General features: G+C 42.9%; 1 long non-coding RNA gene across 1 annotated transcript in view; it reads right to left on the bottom strand.

Moving 5' to 3' along the window:
- The window catches only part of LOC139021967 (uncharacterized), a 58,583-nt gene that overhangs the window by 30,402 nt on the left and 7,084 nt on the right, over positions 1–21,097 (bottom strand). The gene's annotated exons all lie outside the window — the stretch shown is intronic.

Here is a 21,097-nt window from a genome sequence, read left to right as displayed (position 1 = left end):
GGAAAGGAAAAAGAGAGAAAAATATTGATGTGAGAGAGAAACATCAATTGGTTGCCTCATGTATGTCCTCCGACTGGGGGTTGAACTAGTAACCTAGGTATATGCCCTGACCCAGGTGTACGGGATGGTGCTTCAACCAACTGAGTCACCAGGTCCAGAGCACCATGCTTTCTATTTTTAATTGTTTTGCTAAGGCATGTGAGAGTGAATTTATTACAGAAGTAATCTTGTGTTTCCCCTAATTTGCAATGAAGAAAATAATTCACTAGCTTCAGTACTTTAGCTTAATGAGTAACCAATGACCCAGCGCACACTGCACAGCTCCCCACAACTCATCTGTTGGTTCTGACACCAAGGGAGAGAATCACTGGAGGCTCTGCCCAACCTAGGACTGACTTGTATGCATAATTTTATATAAATGCATAGTTGAAAGGGTCTGAATTTTAGCTCTTAAATGTATGCCAAGTTCTTTTTTTAAAAAATATATTTTATTGATTTTTTTACAGAGAGGAAGGGAGAGAGATAGAGAGTTAGAAACATCGATGAGCGAGAAACATCGATCAGCTGCCTCCTGCACACCTCCTACTGGGGATGTGCCCGCAATCAAGGTACATGCCCTTGACCGGAATCGAACCTGGGACCTTTCAGTCCGCAGGCCGACGCTCTAGCCACTGAGCCAAACCGGTTACGGCTCCAAGTTCTTTTTTAAAATTATATTTTTATTGATTTCAGAGAGGAAAGGAGACAGAGAGAGAGATAGGACCATCAATGATGAGAGAGAATCATTGACTGGCTGCCTCCTGCACATCCCCTACTGGGGATCAAGCCCACAATCTGGGCATGTGTCCTGACTGGGAATCAAACCATGACCTCCTGGTTCATAGGCTGATGCTCAACCACTGAGCCGCACCAGCTGGGCTGTATGCCAAGTTCTTACTAGCTATTTTTGGGGAACAAGTCCTTGAAATGACTCTAAACTCTCTCTCTCTCTCTCTCTTTTTTTTTTTTGCATGAAAGTTGCTATTTGAAGCCTCTGAGTTGATTTTTCACCCTATATTTTCAAACCCTATATTTAGTTTTATAAGTGATTTAAAATTTTTCCATTTAGCAATGGACAGCTGAGTCAGAATAGTCAGGGCAACTGTTATATTTAGTGTTTACTCAGTCCACCTGCTGAAGACTGACTGGGTGGCCACCGTGGCGGTAGTGCTCCCGAAGTGGCCCCAGGGAAGCTGGGGTGGGAGTGGGGGAAGCCCAGGCACACCCGAACAGATAAAAAGAGGAAATGAAATGACATCGTTAGTTAGCAGGAGCATAGAGCCTCTTGAATTAGCGTCCTGTGCTGATATGAACAGGGCAGAATGGGGGCACTTTAATATCTCTAGTCCTGCTAGGTTTCTCCTGGCCTCTTCTGCTTCTGCCCGCCTCTTGCCTCTCTAGTCTTACTAAGAGTGCGCATTGGGGTAAGTGAAGAGAGGCTGTTGGAGATGGATCCCAGCACTCAAGTGTAACGTTACCACTGATAGAAATGCACTCCCAGCCACGTGGGCATCCCTTGGGATACTGAGTTAGAGTGGGTTACACTAATGCAGGGAATAGCTCAATGGCTTAATACAACGAACTTTTATTTGCACTCATCTGATTTGCTTAATGAGCACAGATGAGGAGGGGTTCTGTCCGTTATGGTCCTGCAGGGGCCCAGGCCGATGTGCATTCTGGCACGTCGGCATGTGGCCGCCATGGTTGTGCAGCAGCAGGAAAGAGTGTATGAAAAGTGCACTGGGTTTTGGCTCAGAAGTGATAGGTGTCAATTCTACTCACAGCCTATCGACCAAAACTGGTTACACACCCCTCTGATAGCAAGGGCCCTGAGAAGTGTGGGGAACTCATGCATATACTCTGTGTGCAGTAAATATAGCTGCCACACCTTGGGAAGACTTCTAGACCACTCTGATGGCTCCCCCTTGGGTGGCATGACGTGGGTAAATTCATCACAGTCTGGGGACTCAGGGGTGCAGGCTCAAGAGCCTATCATGTAAATGCACCACATTACATGCAGATTCACATTAACCTAGCACATCAAGACTGATATGTAGAGCCAGAATACCAACTGTTTTTTTGTTGTTGCTGTTAATCCTCACCCGAGGACATTTTCCCATTGATTTTTAGAAAGAGTGGAAGATAGGGGGAGAGACAGAAAGAGAGAAACATCGATCTGAGAGAGATACATCGATTGGTTGTCTCCTGCAAGCACCCTGTCCAGGGCCTGCAACCAAGGTACATGCCCTTGACCTGAATCAAACCTGGGACACTTCAGTCCATGGGCAGATGCTCTATCCACTGAGCCAAACTGGCTAGGGCTTTTTTTTTTGGAGAATACCAATTCTTCTTTTTTGGGGGGTAACAATTATATGTATTTATGGGCCTGTTTGTTATAAATTTGTGGTTCTAACCACATATACAATACACACATACACAATATTTACATATAAACAAATATATATACCTCCAAATAGCTGTTCTAGCTAATATGAGGAAAAATGATTTGTTTTCCTGTACCTTAAAAGTTCAGTATCATAGTAATATATTATTGACATAAGAATTTTATTAAATAAATATTAATAGGTCTTACTTCTCTTCTACTCCCATTTTCCACCACAGTTTTCCCTGAAAATCCTTTACATCATGCAGAACTTGACAGAATACCAATTCTTAATTCTAGATGAGAAATGTAACCACAGAATGGTTTAGATCGGAGCGTTTTCTCCCCATGGGCATTTCTGTTTGGTGCATTTCATAATCAGAAAGCTGCTTGGTGACTGTGGAGCTAAAACAAGGAGTCAGCAAAATGGACCTAAAGGGCAGATGCCATCAAGATATGATCAGCTTTCCACTTTCACAACGCATTAGAATGCCCTCGTACTGCACTTCATTTACTTGAATTTAACTTAATACGCTCAAGGCAGGGCCAAATGTGATTATAGTGTTAAAATATATTTATTTATGAAACAAAAAAGGAAAACAAAAAATTTTTAAAAAGAAAAAAAAAAGGGAAGGAAACTTTTACTTTTGGAACAACCATGATCCCTAGTTCAAGACCACACTTTTATCTAGCACTCCTGAAAACAGTGATGCATTCCAGCACTGCAGAAAAACTGGTATAACTGTCCATTATGTTTAATAGGTTATTTAAAGGACTTTCAAGGATAATTTTGACAACACCCAATTTTTGCCTTACACACCACGGTAGCCTGACTCCAAAATGCTCTCAATGATCCTCGCCTTCTGCTGTTCAGACCCTTGTGTCGCCCCTTCCCACACCGCACCAGGGTTGGTCTGTGTGACCAATAGAATATTCGGAATGGCATGTCCCTTCTAAGATTAGGTTATAAAAGACTATCTTCTGTTCTGGTCCACTTTTGTGTGTCTCTTTTTCTCTTTCCTCCTGTCATCATTTGCTCTGTGGGAAGCCAGCTGCCCATCATGAGCAAAGATCCGAGGCACCTGACCAACAGCCACATGAATGAGCTTGAGAGCAGATCCCCAGCTCATCAGGCCTCAGATGCCCGCAGTCCTGCCGACACCTGGACGGCAGCCTTGTGAGACCCTGTGTCGGAGGCACCCAGCTAGGCTGTGTCAGATCCCTGACCCACAGGAACCGAGAAAATAAATGTTTGTTGTTTTAGTAAGTCACTAAGTTGTGAGGTAATTAATTTTGCAGCAACAGATAACTCATATGCATGCTATCTTTTTAATTTTATTATGGAAATTTCAAGCATACACCCAAGTAGAGAGACTCATATAATGAGCTCCCATGAACCTACCAGATTCAACAATTTTCAACTCATGGCCAATTATTTATATCTCAACCCACTTCCCCGGCCCCCTGGATTATTCCAAAGCAAATCTCACTCAGACAGCATAAGTTTTTTCATTGCAAATATTTCAGTACTTAGCTCTACTAGTAAAATATAAGGGCTCTTAAAAAAATAGTAACCTCAATACCAATACACATCTATGGAAGACAGACTCTTAGGGTGACCCCCTGATTCCTGCCTCCTCCAGTGCTTGTAACCAATGAAGTATGACAAAGGTGATGGGGCACATGTGGTTATGTGGACATGATTACGTTACATTAGATGGTAGCACCGGGCTCGTTGGTGTCTCTTTCTCCCTTCCTGGCTCTGAAGAAGCGAGGTCCCACGCTGGAGAACTCTAGAAGCAATCACAGGTAGCCTCTAGGAGCTGAGGGCAGCCTCAAGGCATAGCCAGCATGAAGACGAGGCCCTCAGCCCTGCCATAGCAAGGAATGAATTCCACCAACCACCCGAGTGAGCTTGGAAGCAGCTCTTCCTCCTCAGCTGAGTGTTCATACGAGACTGAGACCCCAGCCCACCCTGACCCCTGACTGCAGCCTTGCAGAGGCCCCCGGCTAAGCCAGGCCTGGTCTCCTGACCCACAGAAACATGTGAAATGTGTGGTTTTAAGCCACGGAGTTCGTGGTGATTGCTGTGCAGCAATGGAAAACTACTACAACGTTGAAAAATTAAAAACAATCTACACCAGCGGTTCTCAACCTGTGGGTCGCGACCCCTTTGGCAGTCGAACGACCCTTTCACAGGGGTCGCCTAAGACCATCCTGCATATCAGATATTTACATTACGATTCATAAAGTAGCAACATTACAGTTATGAAGTAGCAATGAAAATAATTTTATGGTTGGGTCACAACATGAGGAACTGTATTTAAGGGACCAGAAGGTTGAGAACCACTGATCTACATTAATAAAAGAGAAAGGTGCAAATTGACCATACCTTTGCAACGCCCACCAGCCAATCAGGAGTGAGTATGCAAATTAACCCAATAAAGATAGCAGGCTAATTTGCATGCATAGGCGCTAAGAAGCTGGGGGCGGGATGCTTGTGTCGTCGCCATGGCAACGACACAAGGTCCTGCCCCACCCCAGCCGCTCTGGGCCTCTGGGCAGCATGGGAAGGCTGAAAGGTGGCTCCGGCAGGAGTGAAGGCGGTGCCGGCAGCCAGGAGAAGGAAGGCCCATTCTTGCATGAATCTTTGTGCATTGGGCCTCAAGTGACTTAATATTATTGAGTATCCAGTTAGTATTTCTACTTCTCTGGTTGTCTCACACATTTTTTACAGTATTTTTGTAAGACGCGATGACTTTAGCCTGCACTTGTGTGAGATGTGAGTCCACCATATGTAACCTGCCTCAGCACAGTTGAGCCTCTCTCCCAGATCTGACCTGGCTGGGCCCTCTTATCTCTCTGAGTAGCCTTTCCCAGAGCCTCCACTGCTGACCAGCCCTGTCTTTCCACTTTGATCAGAATACAGTCAAGCCATTCTATTCCTTTAATGTTGTCAGAAATTTCCAAATACTCCTGAGGTGGGGGCAGGGGGCAAAAGTGACCACCTGGTTGAGAACCACTGCTTTAAGTTGACCTTGTTTTTCTTTTCTCTGATTTTTAAAAAATACTTTAACTCTCAGGGGGTCGACTACTTCTTTCCAAGTTCCATTCAGGGTGGGAATCCCCCCTGCTGTTACTCCCATGTGTTCTGAAAGTTAGGTGTCCGGTTAGGATCCGAATTCACAGCCTGTGGGGCACACCTGCTGGTCAGCAATCTGACATGACTGGTCAACTGTACTTTGCTGTCTCCGTGTATAAGACACTGCGCTAGAAGCTGGCAGGTGGAGAGCCGGGGAACAAGCTGCTAAGGAGATTGGAAAGGAGCTTACAGCGCTCTCCAGGGACTCTAAGTGGGGAGGCCAGGCCCATCCTTTCATGAAAAGATAATGAGCACGCGTACTGGTCAGTGATTAGGGCTATGCGTGGCAGAGACACTGAGAACCATGGCAGTCAGGGGAGTGCTGAGGGCCGAGGCTTAGAAAGACTGGGGCACGAACAATGACTTCAGGATGAAGTACAGGCATGTCTGGGTGTTGTCTGTAGTTTCTACATCTAGAAAGTAGTTGTTAGGTTCTGTGGTGGCAGAGAGAGAAATAAAAGAAAGTAATTCTTTAACAATCCAGTTGAAGAGGTAGCATGTAAACACAAGGCCAGAGAAATAATACTGAAAGATGTTTTTTAACTATTAAAAAATACAAAAGGAACTTGGGAGTCATTCCCTGTGTATGAGACAGGGTAGAACTGTGGTTCTCTAAGTTTGGTTCCCGGACAAGCAGCTTCCATACCACCAGGTGGGGGCTTGTTAGAAAAGCAAATTCTCAGCCCACCCCCCACCCCAGACTTACTGAATCAGAAGCTCTGGAGGCAGGGATCAGAAATCTGGTTTTTCAATAAACTCAGATGGTTCTGGTGTGTGCTTAAGTTGGAGAACCACTGGTGTCCAGGCCTCCAGATTTAGCCAGCGTTTTCTCCCAAGCAACAATTGTCTATGCAGCTCAGTAACTTTTAAATGTGCATCGTCTCAAAATCTCCCTGACCATACCAGTATACTTGCTGCTTAGTGCAGTTTTGGAGGAGCTGGGTTTTTTGTTTGCTTCCAGTTCTGTTCGGCATAGAAAAATTAGCTGTGCTCAGGTGGGAGCTGTTCAGTAATGTGTTGGTAATAAACAGATTAGTTAATCAGCCATGATTTATTAATGATGAATTAATTATACCTGATTGTGCAGTTCTGCTAGCTAAATGGAGCTTTAAAGGAGTTATTTTATTAATCATCATGGTGCTAATTGCAGACACTTACAGAAGGATCACTAATTAAACATGCAACCATATGCAGAACAAGTTGGGCTGCTGAGACCTGCAAGAAAAAGAAACACTGATTTTTTAGGGGAGCTAAAACAAACTTTATTTTTATGCAATATGAGGGAGTTGGCTTGGTAGTGTTAGTCATTCACTTCAAATTAATATTGTAATCTTTTCCCATGGGAATTGATCCCTACATCAAACAGTGTATAGCACTGTGGTGAGAGTCTGTTCAAGGGGAAGACTGTTCAGTTCTACTTCTGTTTTACACACATGCAAACAGCTATCCTGCATCTTTGCTAAGCAGAGACCACTGATTGATGGGATGGGACTTAGAGCAGTCCTTGGTGCCAGAGAGCTCCAGGTGAGTGGGAGGTTGTGAACTCTCAGAGACCAGGCACACCCTCTGCATTGGACCACAGTAAGAGGATTCACAGCTTCGTGGCGTTGGAGCAGAAAATGAAACTAGACCAGTGATGGCGAACCTTTTGAGCTCGGTGTGTCAGCATTTTGAAAAACCCTAACCTAACTCTGGTGCCGTGTCACATATAGAAATTTTTTGATATTTGCAACCATAGTAAAACAAAGATTTATATTTTTGAAATTTCTTTTATATATTTAAATGCCACTTAACAAAGAAAAATCAACCAAAAAAATGAGTTCACGTGTCACCTCTGACACGCGTGTCATAGGTTCGCCATCAGTCAAAGGGGCATCGGGTAAACGAAAGGAGAGTTAAAGAACAGGAAAATGGTTTTCAATTTTTAGCTCAAATTGAAGCCATTTCATGCTTTTGTTGTTGTTATATTTGTTTGGAGTTATGCAGCATCTGAACACCATCCTCCTAGCACCTCGGACGGGGAGATTCTCACTGTGAGCAGTGAAGGAGGCAGTGCCCAACTCCCACCGGGAAGCCAAAGTGGCCCGGCGCTACTCAGGCTTAGCCAGGTCAGAAAGGATCTCCTGGGAGCCTGGACAGGTACCATGGAGGTGGCTGCAGGCCCTTGGTCCCTGCAGTGGCTGCTCCATGAGCTGACCTAGGATCTGATAGTTGGAGAAGCTGCTGAGAATAATGGATGCAGGAATATTTGTGAAATTTTGGTCTATTAGGTGATACAGTCAAGTCTGTATGGCATGAGCATATACGGTAAATGTGTGATGAGGATGATAAGGATGATGGTGATGAGAAACGTCAAGATTGTCCTGATTTTTTGGAATCCCCCATCCTGCACATTCCCTCGCCTGCTCATTGGATTAGGATCAATCATGTGACACAACTCTGGCTAATGAGACATGAGTAAGTTTTCAGTTCAGGGAGCCAAGTGAGGAAAAGAACCTGGGGTGGGGTAAGCTAGCTTTTGGCACGCATAGGTTTATTTAATCCCCCAATTTTTGGTCTGGCATCCCTCACTCATATGTGCTTGGTGCCGCTGAGTCCAGAGATCTTCTGTTTCATATTCTCCAAAGAAAAAAAATCTCCTGTTTTTCCCAGAGCGAGGAGAGGGAATTGCCCAATGTGTGAAATTTGGCACATATATATTATATGTATTTTAACATGTGTATACAATGTATATCTACCATCTAGATAAAGACAAAGAATATTTCCATCACCCCAGAAGGCTCCTTCATTCCCCTTCTCAGTAAAAAACAAACACAACTTTCTATCCCTCATTCCATAAGAGAACCATTATTCTGAGACGTCTATCACCCTCAATTAGTTTTCTATTATTGGATTTTTATATATGGAATCACACAGTAGATAGTGTTTGGTGTTTGGCTTCATTCATTCAACCTAACATTTTTGAGATTTATACCTGTTGTTAAGTTCTTTCTTTTTTTTCCTATACAATAGTCTACTGTATAATTATGCTACAATTTGTTTTTGCCTTCTCCAGTTGATCATTGAGGTTGTTTATGAAAACTGATGTGAACATTCTTATGTCTTTTGGTAGACATAGACATTCATTTACCTTGGGTAGCATATGTAGAAGTGTAACTGCTAAGTGAACTTTAGCACATGTCTAACTTTAATAGATACTACCAAGTGGTTTTCCTATATAGTGGAATGAATTTACACTTCCTCAGTAATGTGTGAAAGTTCTTGCTCCACATGCTCACTATCCTTGACAGTGTCAGTCTTTTAAATTTTAGCCACTTGGGGGAGTGTGTAGTGACATGTCACTGTAGTTTTAAATTGTACCTCCCAGTGAGAACTGGTGTGGAATACCTCTTCACAGGCTTATTGGACCTTGGGAGATCTTCTGTAAAGGTGCCTAATTTTTTTTCCACTTTGTAATTGGGTTGTGTTTTTATTGATTTGTAAGGGTTCTTTATATATTTTGGACATGAATCTTTTGTCAGATATATGTATTACGAATATACTCTCCCAGTGTAGGCATGTTTATTCACTTTAAAAATATATTTTTATTGACTTTAGAGAGGAAGGGAGAGGGAGAGAAAGATAGAAACATCAAAGATGAGAGAGAATCATTGATTGACTGCCTCCTGCATGCCCCCTACTGGGGGGGGGGATCAAGCCCACAACCCAGGCATGTGCCCTTGACTGCAATTGAACCTGGGACCCTTCAGTCTGCTGGCCAACGCTCTATCCACTGAGCCAAACCAGCTAGGGCTATTCACTTTCTTAATTATGTCTTTTATTGACAGAAATTATTTTAATAAAGCCTAATTTATCAATTTTATCTTTCATATTATTTTTTTTGGTGTTAATCCTCACCCAAGGATATTTTTTCCATTAATTTTTAGAGAGAGTGGAAGGGAAGTAGGCAGGGGAAGAGAGAATCAAAAATGTGAGAAAGACACATCGATTGGTTGCCTCCTGCACGCACCCCAGCTGGGGCCAGGGATCGAACTTACAATCCTTGACAGAGAAACGAAACAATGACCCTTCAGTGCAAGGGCCAAGGTTCTAACTACTTAGAAACACCAGCTAGGCCCATAGTTAGTATTTTTTATGTCCAGTTTAAGAAATCTTTCCCAACCTTAAGGATATGAAGATTTCGCCTATGCTTTCTTTTACACATCTGATTATTTTACTTTTCATATAAAGATCTATGATTTATCTCAAATGAATTTTTACATATGGTGTGAGGAAAGGATAAAGGTTCATTCTTTTTCCATACAGATAACGAATTGCCTCAGTACTGTGTATTGAAAAGAACCACTTTCCTCACTAAATTGCAGTAATGCCTGTACCTTAAATCAAGTAACTATCTGTGTGGGTCTTCTTCTGGACTTTCTATTCTGTTCTACTGGCCTATTTCTCTATCTTCATATCAACACATTCTCTTAATTAATGTAACTTTATAGTCAAACTTCGTATCTAGAAATGTAAGTTGGCCAACTCTTGAGGACGATGTCTTCAAAATCCTGCAAGAATGCATTGAATCTATGGCTCAACCCGAGGAAAGCAGATTTCTTAATATTCAGACTTCCCTCCAAAGAAAAGGGAAACAAAAGCAAAAATGGGACATCAAATTAAAAAACTTCTGCACAGCAAAGGAAACCATAAACAAAACAAAAAGGCAACCAACTGAACTGGAGAAGATATTTGTAAAGGATACTTCTGATAAGGGGTTAATATCCAAAATATAAAAACTCATACAACTCAACAACAACAAATAAAATCAACAATCTGATTTAAAAATGAGCAGAGGATCTGAATAGACATTTTTCCAAGGAAGATATATAGATGGCCAACAGGCATATGAAAAAATGTTCAACAGCACTAATTATTAAGGAAATGTAAATCAAAACTACAAGATATCACCGCACACCTGTTAGAATGATTATTATAAAAAAGACAATAAACAACAAGTGTTGGCGAGGAGGTAAAGAAAAGAGAACCCTTGTACACTGTTGGTGGGAACATAAATTAGTGCAGCCACTATGGAAAACAGTATGGAGGTTCCTTTAAAAATTAAAAATAGAACTTCCATATGGTCCAGCAATTCCTCTTCTGGGTATTTATCCAAAGAATATAAAAACATTAATTTGAAAAGATATATGCATTCCTATGTTCATTGCAGCATTATTTACAATAGCCTATATGTGGGAAAAACAATGTGTTCATTGACGAATAAATGGGTAAAGAAGATGTGGGATATAGGCAAGATATGATTATCTTTTTATGGCTGAGTAATATATAATATTGCCATTTGTGACAACATTGACGAATCTTGAGGGTAGTATGCTAAGTGAAATAAGTGGATGGAAAAGGACAAAAAACATATGATTTCACTCATATGTGGACTCTCTCTCTATAAAAGCCTAATATGCAAATTGTCCCCTCGGGAGTTCGACTGGGAGACCAGGAGTTTGATTGCTTGCTCTGACGTGCACTGATCACCAGCGGGAAGGCCCTGGCCAGCAGCTGGAAGGCCTCGATTGGCCCTGATCACTGGCCAGGCCTAGGGACCCTACCTGTGCAAGAATTTCGTGCACCGGGCCTCTAGTATAAAATAAAAAAGGAATAAATGAACTAACAAAACAAAAACAAACTCATGGATATAAACAACATAATGATGGCTACCAGATGGGATGGGAGGAGTGGTGGAAGGAAACTAGACTTTTGGTGGTAAGCACTCACTAGAGTATACAGATACCTGAAATTTATATCATGTTCTTAACCAGTTACCTCAATAAAGTTAAAACAAATGAACAAACAAATGTGAGTCTCCCAATCAATGAATATGGATTATCATTCCATATATCTGTCTTCTTCAATTTCTCTTAGCAATATTTTATAATTTTCAGTGTAGGAGTCTTATACATCTTTCATTACATTTATTCCTAGGTTTGAAGTTTTTTTTTTGATGCTATCATAAACAATATTTTAAAAGCTCATCTTCTTTAATTCTGAATATATAAGTACAAGTGATTTTTAAAAATATATATAGTTTATTGATTTTTTACAGAGAAGGGAGAGGGATAGAGAATTAGAAACATCGTTGAGAGAGAAACATTGATCAGCTGCCTCCTGCACACCCCCTACTGGGGATGTGCCTGCAACAAAGGTACATGCCCTTGACCGGAATCAAACCCGGGACCCTTCAGTCCGCAGGCCGACGCTCTATCCACTGAGCCAAACCGGTTAGAGCAGTACAAGTGATTTTTATATTTGAACTTTCCAGTGAGCTTTCTAAAATTTATTAATTCAGCCCAGCTGGCATGGCTCAGTGGTTAAGCATCAACCTATGAATCAGGAGGTCTTTGTTCGATTCCAGGTGAGGGCATATGCCCTGGTTGTGGGCTCTATCCCCAATAGGGGGTGTGCAGGAGGCAGCCAATCAATGATTCTCTTTCATCATTGATGTTTCTATCTCTCTCTCCCTCTCCCTACCACTCTAAAATCAATAAAATTATTTTTAAAAGTTTATTAATTCGCATAGCTTATAGATTCTTTTGAATTTTCTATATACCAAGCATGCCATCTATGATTAACAGACACTTTAGTTACTTCTTTCTTTCCAACCTTATACCGTTTACTACTTTATCTTGCTTTATTGCATTGTCTTGGACCTCTGGTACAATACTTGAATAGAAATGGTGAGAATGAACATCTTTGTATTGTTCCTAACTTTGGGAGAAAATGTTTGATACTTCACCATTGAATATGATGTTACTTATAGCTTTTTTTATAGCTACTTTACATCAGATTAAGGAATTTTCCTTCTTAGTTTAGTTTAGTTTTAGTTTAATTTTCCTTCTTAGTTTGCTGAGAATTTTTTTTTTCATTAATGGATGTTGCATGTTGTAAAATTCTTTTTCTCCATTTAGTGAAATGAATCTATGGATTTTCTCCTTTATTTTGTTAGTGGGATGAATTACCTTGATTTTATTTTTTATTTTTAAATACATTTTTATTGATTCCAGATAGGAAGGGAGAGGAAGAGAGGGATAGAAACATCAGTGATGAGAGATAATCATTGATTGGCTGCCTCCTGCATGGCCCCTACTTGGGATCGAGCCTGCAACTCCGGCATGTGCCCGGATGGGGAATTGAACCATGACCTCTTGGTTCATAGGTCTATGCTCAACCACTGAACTACACTGGCCAGGTGAATTACCTTGATTTTGTAATGTTAAACAAACTTGTATTCCTGGAGTACATCCTAATTGGTAATAACATTTTGTTACTTTAAAATATTGCTGGATTCTATTTGTTTCTATTTTGATTAGAATTTTGAGTTTGTGTTCATCAGAGATATTGGTCTATAATTTTCCTTTCTTTTGTCCTCGTTAGATTGGTGACAAGGTTATATCAGCCACATAAAATGAGTTGAGAAGTAATCCCTCTTTTCTTATTCTTTGGAAGAGTTTGTGTAATATTGGTATTATTAATTACTTAAATGTTTGAAAGAAATCCCCAATGCAACTTCAGTGGATATTCTGGTGCTCAACCTAAATCTTCTTTTAGGGATAAAGCACCCGTCCTCCAGCTGTCCAAATATCTGACACTGACAGCTCAAAGCCGTGTCCACCTCCCAAAGACCCCCACCTCCAAATACCATCCCATTGGAGAGTAGGCATCAACATATGGATTTTGGGGAGACACAAATATTTAGTCTATACCACCTTTCTGGGAAATGCCTTGTAGTTACTGTTTCCTGATGCTGCCAAACGCTTCTGGAGAGGCTAGAGTGGCCATTCCTGGGGATGAGTGGTCTATGACTTTGTGCAAGAGCGGAATGAGGTTATCACAATACCTTTGGGCCAGGTTATTTTAAGTTACAATTTCATCAACCAACTGGAGGCCCTTTCTAGCTGAAATCGTGATTTCAGCACAAAGAAAAGAAGAGGTAAGTTAAAAGTGAACACCTGTTCTTCTAAAATTGCTCCACTGCAGGTACCGGCCCTAGAGAGTTGGCAGATGGTTTTGTGTTTCTGAGCCTGACCTTAGCAGCCCTTCATCAATCTTGAGCTGATTGATTCTCAGGAAAGAGGAGACTCCGCGTCCCAGGGTACCCAAGACACCTTTGATTTAGTTACTACCTGAAGACCAATTAATTAGCCCTCACTGGTTCTCCTACCACAGCTAGGAAACACTGGGCACAGCCTGGCCGGGGCAGCTTTTCACTAGCTCATTAATTACGGTCACCGCAGACGTGGCTAGTCCTAAAACATAAAGATAAAAGCAGCCTTCTGCTCCAGGGAAGACTGCTGATCTCCAAGGCCTGCAGCTACCCTGCGCTGTGATTCCTGTAGACAAAAGGCCCCCATCCTTGTTATTATTTGGTTAATCCTCACTGGAGGATATTTTCCCATTGATTTTTAGAGAGAGTGGGAGGGGGAGAGACAGAGAAAGAGAAACATCAATGTGAGAGGGACACCTCCATTGGTTGCCTCCTGCATGGACCCTGACCAGGGCCGGGGATCGAGCCTACAACTGAGTCCCCATGCCCTTGACCGGAATTGAACCCTGGACCCTTCAGTCCACAGCCGATCCTCTAGCCACTGAGTCAAACCGACCAGAGCAAGGGGCCCCCCATCTTTAAAAAAATCTCCATTTATAGCACTGAAACCACCAATTGTGTCTTCCCTTTAACTTCACTCACAGCTGTCAAGGGGAGCTCATTAGCAATGAGAGAATTTGCCCCTTCACTACCAGGCACTTTACTTTTTAAATTTAGGAGGTTTTACTTAAGTTATTTTTCTTTTTAAATCAAATGGGATTGTATTTTTTTATGCCAGAGAATTAATTCATAATCAACTCGCAATTATCCTCTAGTCTAGATTATGTGGGGACCCCAACTACTCAGCCAGTTTCTCTTCTTCGGTCTCTCACCTGGCCCCATTTCTCTCCTAGTTTCTCCTCAGTCTTTCCTCTTTATTCCAAGCTAGGGCAAACCTGGGAAGAGTCGAGTTTGGATATGGGATGTGGAGTGAGTGTGATAAGAACTGAACAGCGTACTCATTTTAAGACCCTTCCTCCTTTAAGAGGCTAACCATAGTTGACTTTTGTTACAAAGAACTTCCTTCTCCTGACAGATGTTATGTTTTGGCAGTGTTAAAAGATAAACTGACACATATTTAAAATATTAGTTTATTTGAACAAAAATCGATTCCAATGGGGCAGTGCCAAATCAGAAGTGGTTAGGAGCACTCCACTGACAGGAGATGGGGCAAGACTCTTATAGAGAGGACTTGGGAGCTGAGCAAGGAAATTAGGTGGCTACAGTTTGAGCATTATTTAGGAAAGCCTGGTTGGCTGTTTGTGATTGGTTGTCATTAGGTTTTGATTTCTTTTTTTTTTTAAAATATATTTTATTGATTTTTTACAGAGAGGAAGGGAGAGAGATAGAGAGTTAGAAACATCGATGAGAGAGAAACATCGATCAGCTGCCTCCTGCACATCTCCCACTGGGGATGTGCCCGCAACCCAGGTATAGGCCCTTGACCGGAATCGAACCCGGGACCCCTCAGTCCGCAGGCCGACGCTCTATCCACTGAGCCAAACTGGTTTCGGCTGATTTCTTTTTCAAATATATTTTTATTGATTTCAGACAGGAAGGAAGAGGGAGAGAGAGATAGAAAAATCAATGATGAGAGAGAATCATTGATTGGTTGCCTCCTGCATGCCCCCCATGGGGGATCGAGCCCACAACCTGGGCATGTGCCCTTGACTGGACTCAAACCCGAGACCCTACAGTCCACAGGCTGATGCTCTACCCACTGGTTTTGACGTTCTAGCCAGGGCTAGGTTTTGATTTCTTAACCTTGAGGTACTTTCAGGCTTAGCTTTGGGTTTGCTTACGTAGGTGAATAAGGCATTAGAACCACCTCAGAGGCCTCCTTGCTTAGTTAATGTAATAGTAGTTTTGTATTAAATTTTTTATTATGGGAAAATTTCAAACAGAAGTAAAGCATATACTATAGTTACTCTTTCTGGCCTCCTTCGCCACGTGCCCTCCCCCAACTCCCATGTATCCATCATGCAGTTTCACCATTATTAACTCATGACCACTTTTGTTTCCTGTATGCTCCTAAACCCAGGTGTTCTGTGCTCCATGTTTGGATCCACCTGAAACCCTGTTTCCTCAGCTGAATATACCCAAGAGGTGACGCTGGGCGTCAGTCTGTGTCTTCCCTCCGTCCTGTGGACCAGGGCTTGAGAACACCTCAAGTGTCATATTCTATTACACTTGATGGGCAACTCTAGGCGTCCTGGTGGCAGGCAGGACAAAAGGACAGCTGTGCTGGGCTGCACACAAATTAGGGCATCTTTGGAGGCTGTCCTCCAATTCCCAATTAGTTTTTAGGAGAGCTTTAATTATGCCATCCACATCTTTACTTACAGAATCACAGCCACGCTGGCTTACGGGGCAATGAGTGACTGACTAGATTTGCATAATCATTTACCCTAATTAGAATGTCAAAAGTTGGTGACAAAAAGGCCAAGTTATGCTGTAACTTGGTATCATTTTAATTGTCTAATTTCCTATTATTGCAGCTGTCTTCCTCTTTGCATCTCAGTCCTCTTTCTAAACAATTTGTAGTAAAAACAAAATAGAAAACAGGACTAATAACTCACTTATAGGCTGAACTCCTGAAAACCTCTAAAAGTTCCTTTCCTTAATCCAAACCATGATTTTAGCTTCTATCTAAATTTATAATTGCACGGCCATTTAGATTGGGCACTGGGAATTTAGACAGACACTTAGCTTTGAATCTAAGTGTGCACACCCGTGTGTACGCTTGCACTTTTAAGGTGGAAGAATCATCTTCAGGTTGTCCCAAGAGAAAAAATAGTGTCTTTTAATAGTCACTTTTATTCCGATGTTGTTGTTTTTTAAAAATCCTCACCCGAGGATATATTTTTATTGGTTTTAGGGGAGGGAGAGAGAGAGAGAGAGAGAAACATCAATGTGAGAAACATCCATTGGTTGCCTCCCGTACGCACCCTAACTGGGGATTGAACCTGCACCCTAGGTATGTGCCCTGATCTGGAATCGAATCCCTAACCCTTTGAGGTACGGGATGACGCTCCAACCGAGTTACCTGGCCAGAGCTATTCCAGTGCTTTAACACAAGGGTTGGTGGGTAATAAAAATGATTGTAAGATATACTCACTAATAGGTAATATTATTTTTAGTAACGTGTAAAGCTTCTATGACAAACGTTTTGGACCACAGGATTTGACAACTACAAAGTTTGCTAAAAAAAAAAAACCCAAAACAAACAAAATAAACAACCCACAGAACTTCAGGTCTCAAGCATAGAACCACCCTAACCCATTAGAGACTGTTTAGGCACGCATCAGTGGTTTCTGGGTCTGGCTGGTAAGCTACTTAGTCAGGTCCTAGTTAAATCAGGCACCCTCTGTCCGCCCCCCCCCCCCCCCCTTGCCCTCATTCCCTTTTAGCAGCAGGAGACCACCTATTTAATTAGTTGGGGGTGGAAGCGTCTGTAATCTCCTGGGGTCAGCTTTAGCCCAAGGTTGGATAAGAGAGAGAATCCAACCCCAGGCGTGGCTAGCCTCCCCCCTGCAACATATGGGGACCCTGCCACGCCTTCAGCCCTAGTTCCAGCAGCAAGCATTAGTGGAGAGGCCTTCCCGCTGGGAACACACCCTGCAAAGCCAAGGGCGGGTGGCATCACTAGTAGAGGTCAAGCAGTTCTTAGACCGAACAGCATCTGGTGAACTGTGCCAATTGAAAATCAATGTCCTTTCCTGGGTCTGTTCCATTTTATGGTGGTTTGCACAAACGTACAGCCGCTAATGGGCAGGGCAGAGCTCAGAGCATCCTCCCAGGATTGTTCCAACGGAGTCTGATGTCTTCCCAAGCCACTGAGAAGTTGAATTAGAGTCTGTTTACTAGAGGCTAATGGTGGAGCCTGGTGATCAGGCTAAGCCAGACTAATGGTGGGGTTAGCCACTATTTACCCAAGGCCTGGAAGTCTGACCACAAATTCAAAACATACAAGCCTCCAAAGCCTTAGCACACTCTCCAGCCTGGGGAAGACATGTGGCAATACTGAATCATGATGTTCAATGTTGCAGCTCCATGTTAAGCAGGCCAGTTTTCTTTGGATTGACGCAATATTTTTAGTGCTTAAAAGGCTATGTAGTCAGATAAACTCAAGTTCTGTCACTCACCAGCAGAAGGACCCTGGGGCAGGTTTATTAACCTCTCTAGCCCTCATTTTCCTCACCTGTAAAACGAGGATAATAATTGTACCCACCTCACTGGGCTGCTGGGAAGTTCAATAAGATAATACGTTCAAATGTTTTATTACAGTGTCCATTAATGCACTTTTAATAAATCTTGGGTATTAAAAATGACAATAAAGATAATAATGATAATTCCAGCCAATTATGAACAAAATAGGCCTGTTAAAATAGGCAGGAGCAGGACACTGGAATGAGTAGCACTGGGTTTAAAATCTTGATTTTAACATTTTTACCACTGAACTCTGTAGTCTTAAAGTTGTATGGGAATTCTTTAACTTGTTCATTTCTCCCTTGTTCTGATTGATTCGTCTTTCTTGTTTTTCAATAAAGAGGTGAAGACCCAGGCATGATGCTAGATGTTAATTCACCCTGTAATGAACGGGCTGCTGCTTTAGAAGCACTTCGTGCCCATTCCCAGGTCCTATCAGAACCAGACGGCCAGGGAACCCAGCGATAGGCATGGCCCGGCTTCCATCCTGCTTCTCAGGTGGGTCATTCCCAGGAGAGAGCTGGATAATCAAGATCTGGTCCCACTCCTATGGGACAGAAACTTTTGTGTAGCTGGGGATGGGGTTGTCCTCTTGGGGGCCAGACGCTCTGGTGGAATGTGGGCCGGCCTGGCCGTATGTCCCCCATGCTCTCCTCTCTCCCAGGAGAGGCAGTTTCATTGCAGTGGCCACTGAGGGAGAAGGGGAGAGGAGCCCCTCTGAGTGGGGCTGGGTGAGGAGGACTGGAGGGGGGGGCCAGCCAGACTCCCAGACGAACAGAGCAACGGTGGTCGGAGAACGGTGCTACCGCCAGAATCGCAGCTTCCGTGAGATGCTTCATTACTCTTTTCCTTTATCTACAGCTTCAGCGGATCCCATCACTGGAGCAGTATGAAAGAGTCCTCCTTTCTCTAACAGGCACAAACTGCAGTGGCTCCTGGCTCACAACCAACTCCCCCGCCCCCCCCCCCCCCCGTCCCTCCCCCCGTGACCATGGTGCAGTTTCGTAGGCACAGCTAGAGCCAACAGACAGGGTCCTCTCTCCCGGGTATTTGAAAACTTGACTGGAATAGACCAGTGGGTTGGAGCAGAATCATCTCATGACAGTCAGTGCTCTGGTGCCAAGAGCAATGGCACCTAAGGTCCCAGGTCACCTTCATTCATGTCTTGCCAGAGAATTGATTGTTTAAGCTTCCTTTGATTTAGTGAGCTACTCCCCATAGCATTCCATATCTTCCTTTAGTTTAAATTAATTAAAGACTGCTTTCATTTAGCTTTTTCTCTCCCAAGAACCTTAAGTGACAGTTTCCTTAAAAAAAAAAAAAAAAAAGCAGAGAGTGGTAAGGCTTGTGATGTTTACAAGTGGTTTAACCCAAAATCTCTGGGCTCTCTAACCTTGAGAATTACCATAACAAAATTTCCTCCCTACAAGGCACCTTCAACCACAAGACTTCTAAGGCTGCATGGAGGGGCATGTGCCAGGTAGTTAACCAGCTCACCCTGTTCCTTGGCTGAGGGATTTACATCTCCATCTCACAACCTGGGCTTTAAACCTATGCCTACACACAATGACCCAGTGGGTGTCCTCCAGGACAGGTGACAGAGGAGCATTCAATCTTCTGATGCCAGTGGTCTCTGAGGAAAGGCCCCAGGCTCATCTAGGCTGCACAAACCCGTGCAGCTCAGCACATTGCCTTTGCTTTATGAACTACAACATTACCTTCAGTGATCATCTGGAACGGCCTCGGCAATGCTCACCATCCCGTGAAGCAGGCCGTGGATTTCCTACTTTATTACCGGAAATGGTTTTCCCACAGGCTCCATACTGCTCACCCATGTTTGGGCACTGGTTTAGACTGAGAAAGTTTTCGCCTCATCTTCTGCAAAGGGCTTCCTCTGAGGATCCAAATGTGAAGTTGGGTCCATTTACCAGTGACAATTCCGAAGCTGGGCAAAACCCCCGCACAGGAGACGCGTCCCCCTCCCAGCTCCCTCACACACGGAGATTTTCCACATGATGTCACCAAGGGCTGAGTAACTTCACAGCAGAACTAAAGACATGAGTCCCTGGACAGTCCAGTTCAATGTCTTCTCTTTTCTGGCCATGGAATGCATTCTTCCCCCATGGTCATGACCAGCCTCCTCCTGGAGAGCTGCCCTTGGCACAACCCATCTCACTTCTGCAGGAGCCATTCAGGGCATCAGTGGTATTGCTTTAGCTTACGATAGCCTCATGTGGTTTGCCAAACCTCTTTCCACATTCCCTGGAGTTTCCATGTTTCCATGTCATGAATTAGCAGTTACCGCTTCTTATGGAGCTCCACGCCCAAGGACTAATGGGTACACTTGTCTCTCTAAGCCTCCTACAGTCCCCCACCACCCTCATGGTAGTTAAAGGGCTGGGACCAGACCAGGTGAAGTAGCTGGGTGAATCTTCAGGAAGGGCTCGGGTAGAACCAGAAAAGGTTGGATTGACATCTGGGAACCCAGGACCGCCTCTGGTGTGACTGAACTGCATGAGGGTCACCTCCTTGACTCCCAGGCACTGAGCTGACCACCAGTAATGAGGATGCACTGCTCCTACTCTGAACTATGCTCCCATTTCCAAAGTATCACCAAGTACAACCCTGAAAGAAAAATTTCAACTAATCTCTTTCTAATTGCAGGAGCTCATATAGTATGATGAACTTGCTCTCTCCCTTTTTTACCTTGTATTATGGAGAATTTCAGACAGGAAGAATAGTATAAATGAGCCACAATATGCCTATCATCCAGCTTCAACAATTATTAACTCTCAGGCAATCTTGTTCTACCTATACTTCTACCCATTTCCCTCTCCCTAGATTATGTTGAAGCAAATCCCGCTTATATAATTTATTTTGGATATTTCAGTATGTGTCTTTAAAATATAAAGACTTAAACAATATAGCCATAGTATCTTTATTATACCTAGAATAATTAACAATTCCCTATTATCAAATATCATTATTAAATCAGTCTCCAAATTTCCCTCATTACCACATAAATAGTTTTAGAGTTGACTTATTTGAATCAGGATCCAAACAAGATCTACATATTGCATATGGTTGATGTGGTTCTAGTCTCTTATCTAATTCCAGCATGGAGGGACCTGGAGAGTATTACACTAAGCGAAATAAGACAGTCAGAGAAAGGCAAGTATCACATGATCTC

The sequence above is a fragment of the Myotis yumanensis genome, unplaced genomic scaffold (genome assembly GCF_028538775.1).
Source record: "Myotis yumanensis isolate MYYU_CA2020_CCGP unplaced genomic scaffold, mMyoYum1.0.hap1 SCAF_13, whole genome shotgun sequence".
NCBI classification, from domain to species: domain Eukaryota; kingdom Metazoa; phylum Chordata; class Mammalia; order Chiroptera; family Vespertilionidae; genus Myotis; species Myotis yumanensis.
The sequence above is the reverse complement of the archived record's forward strand: the minus strand, read 5'-3'. Positions and strand labels throughout refer to the sequence as shown.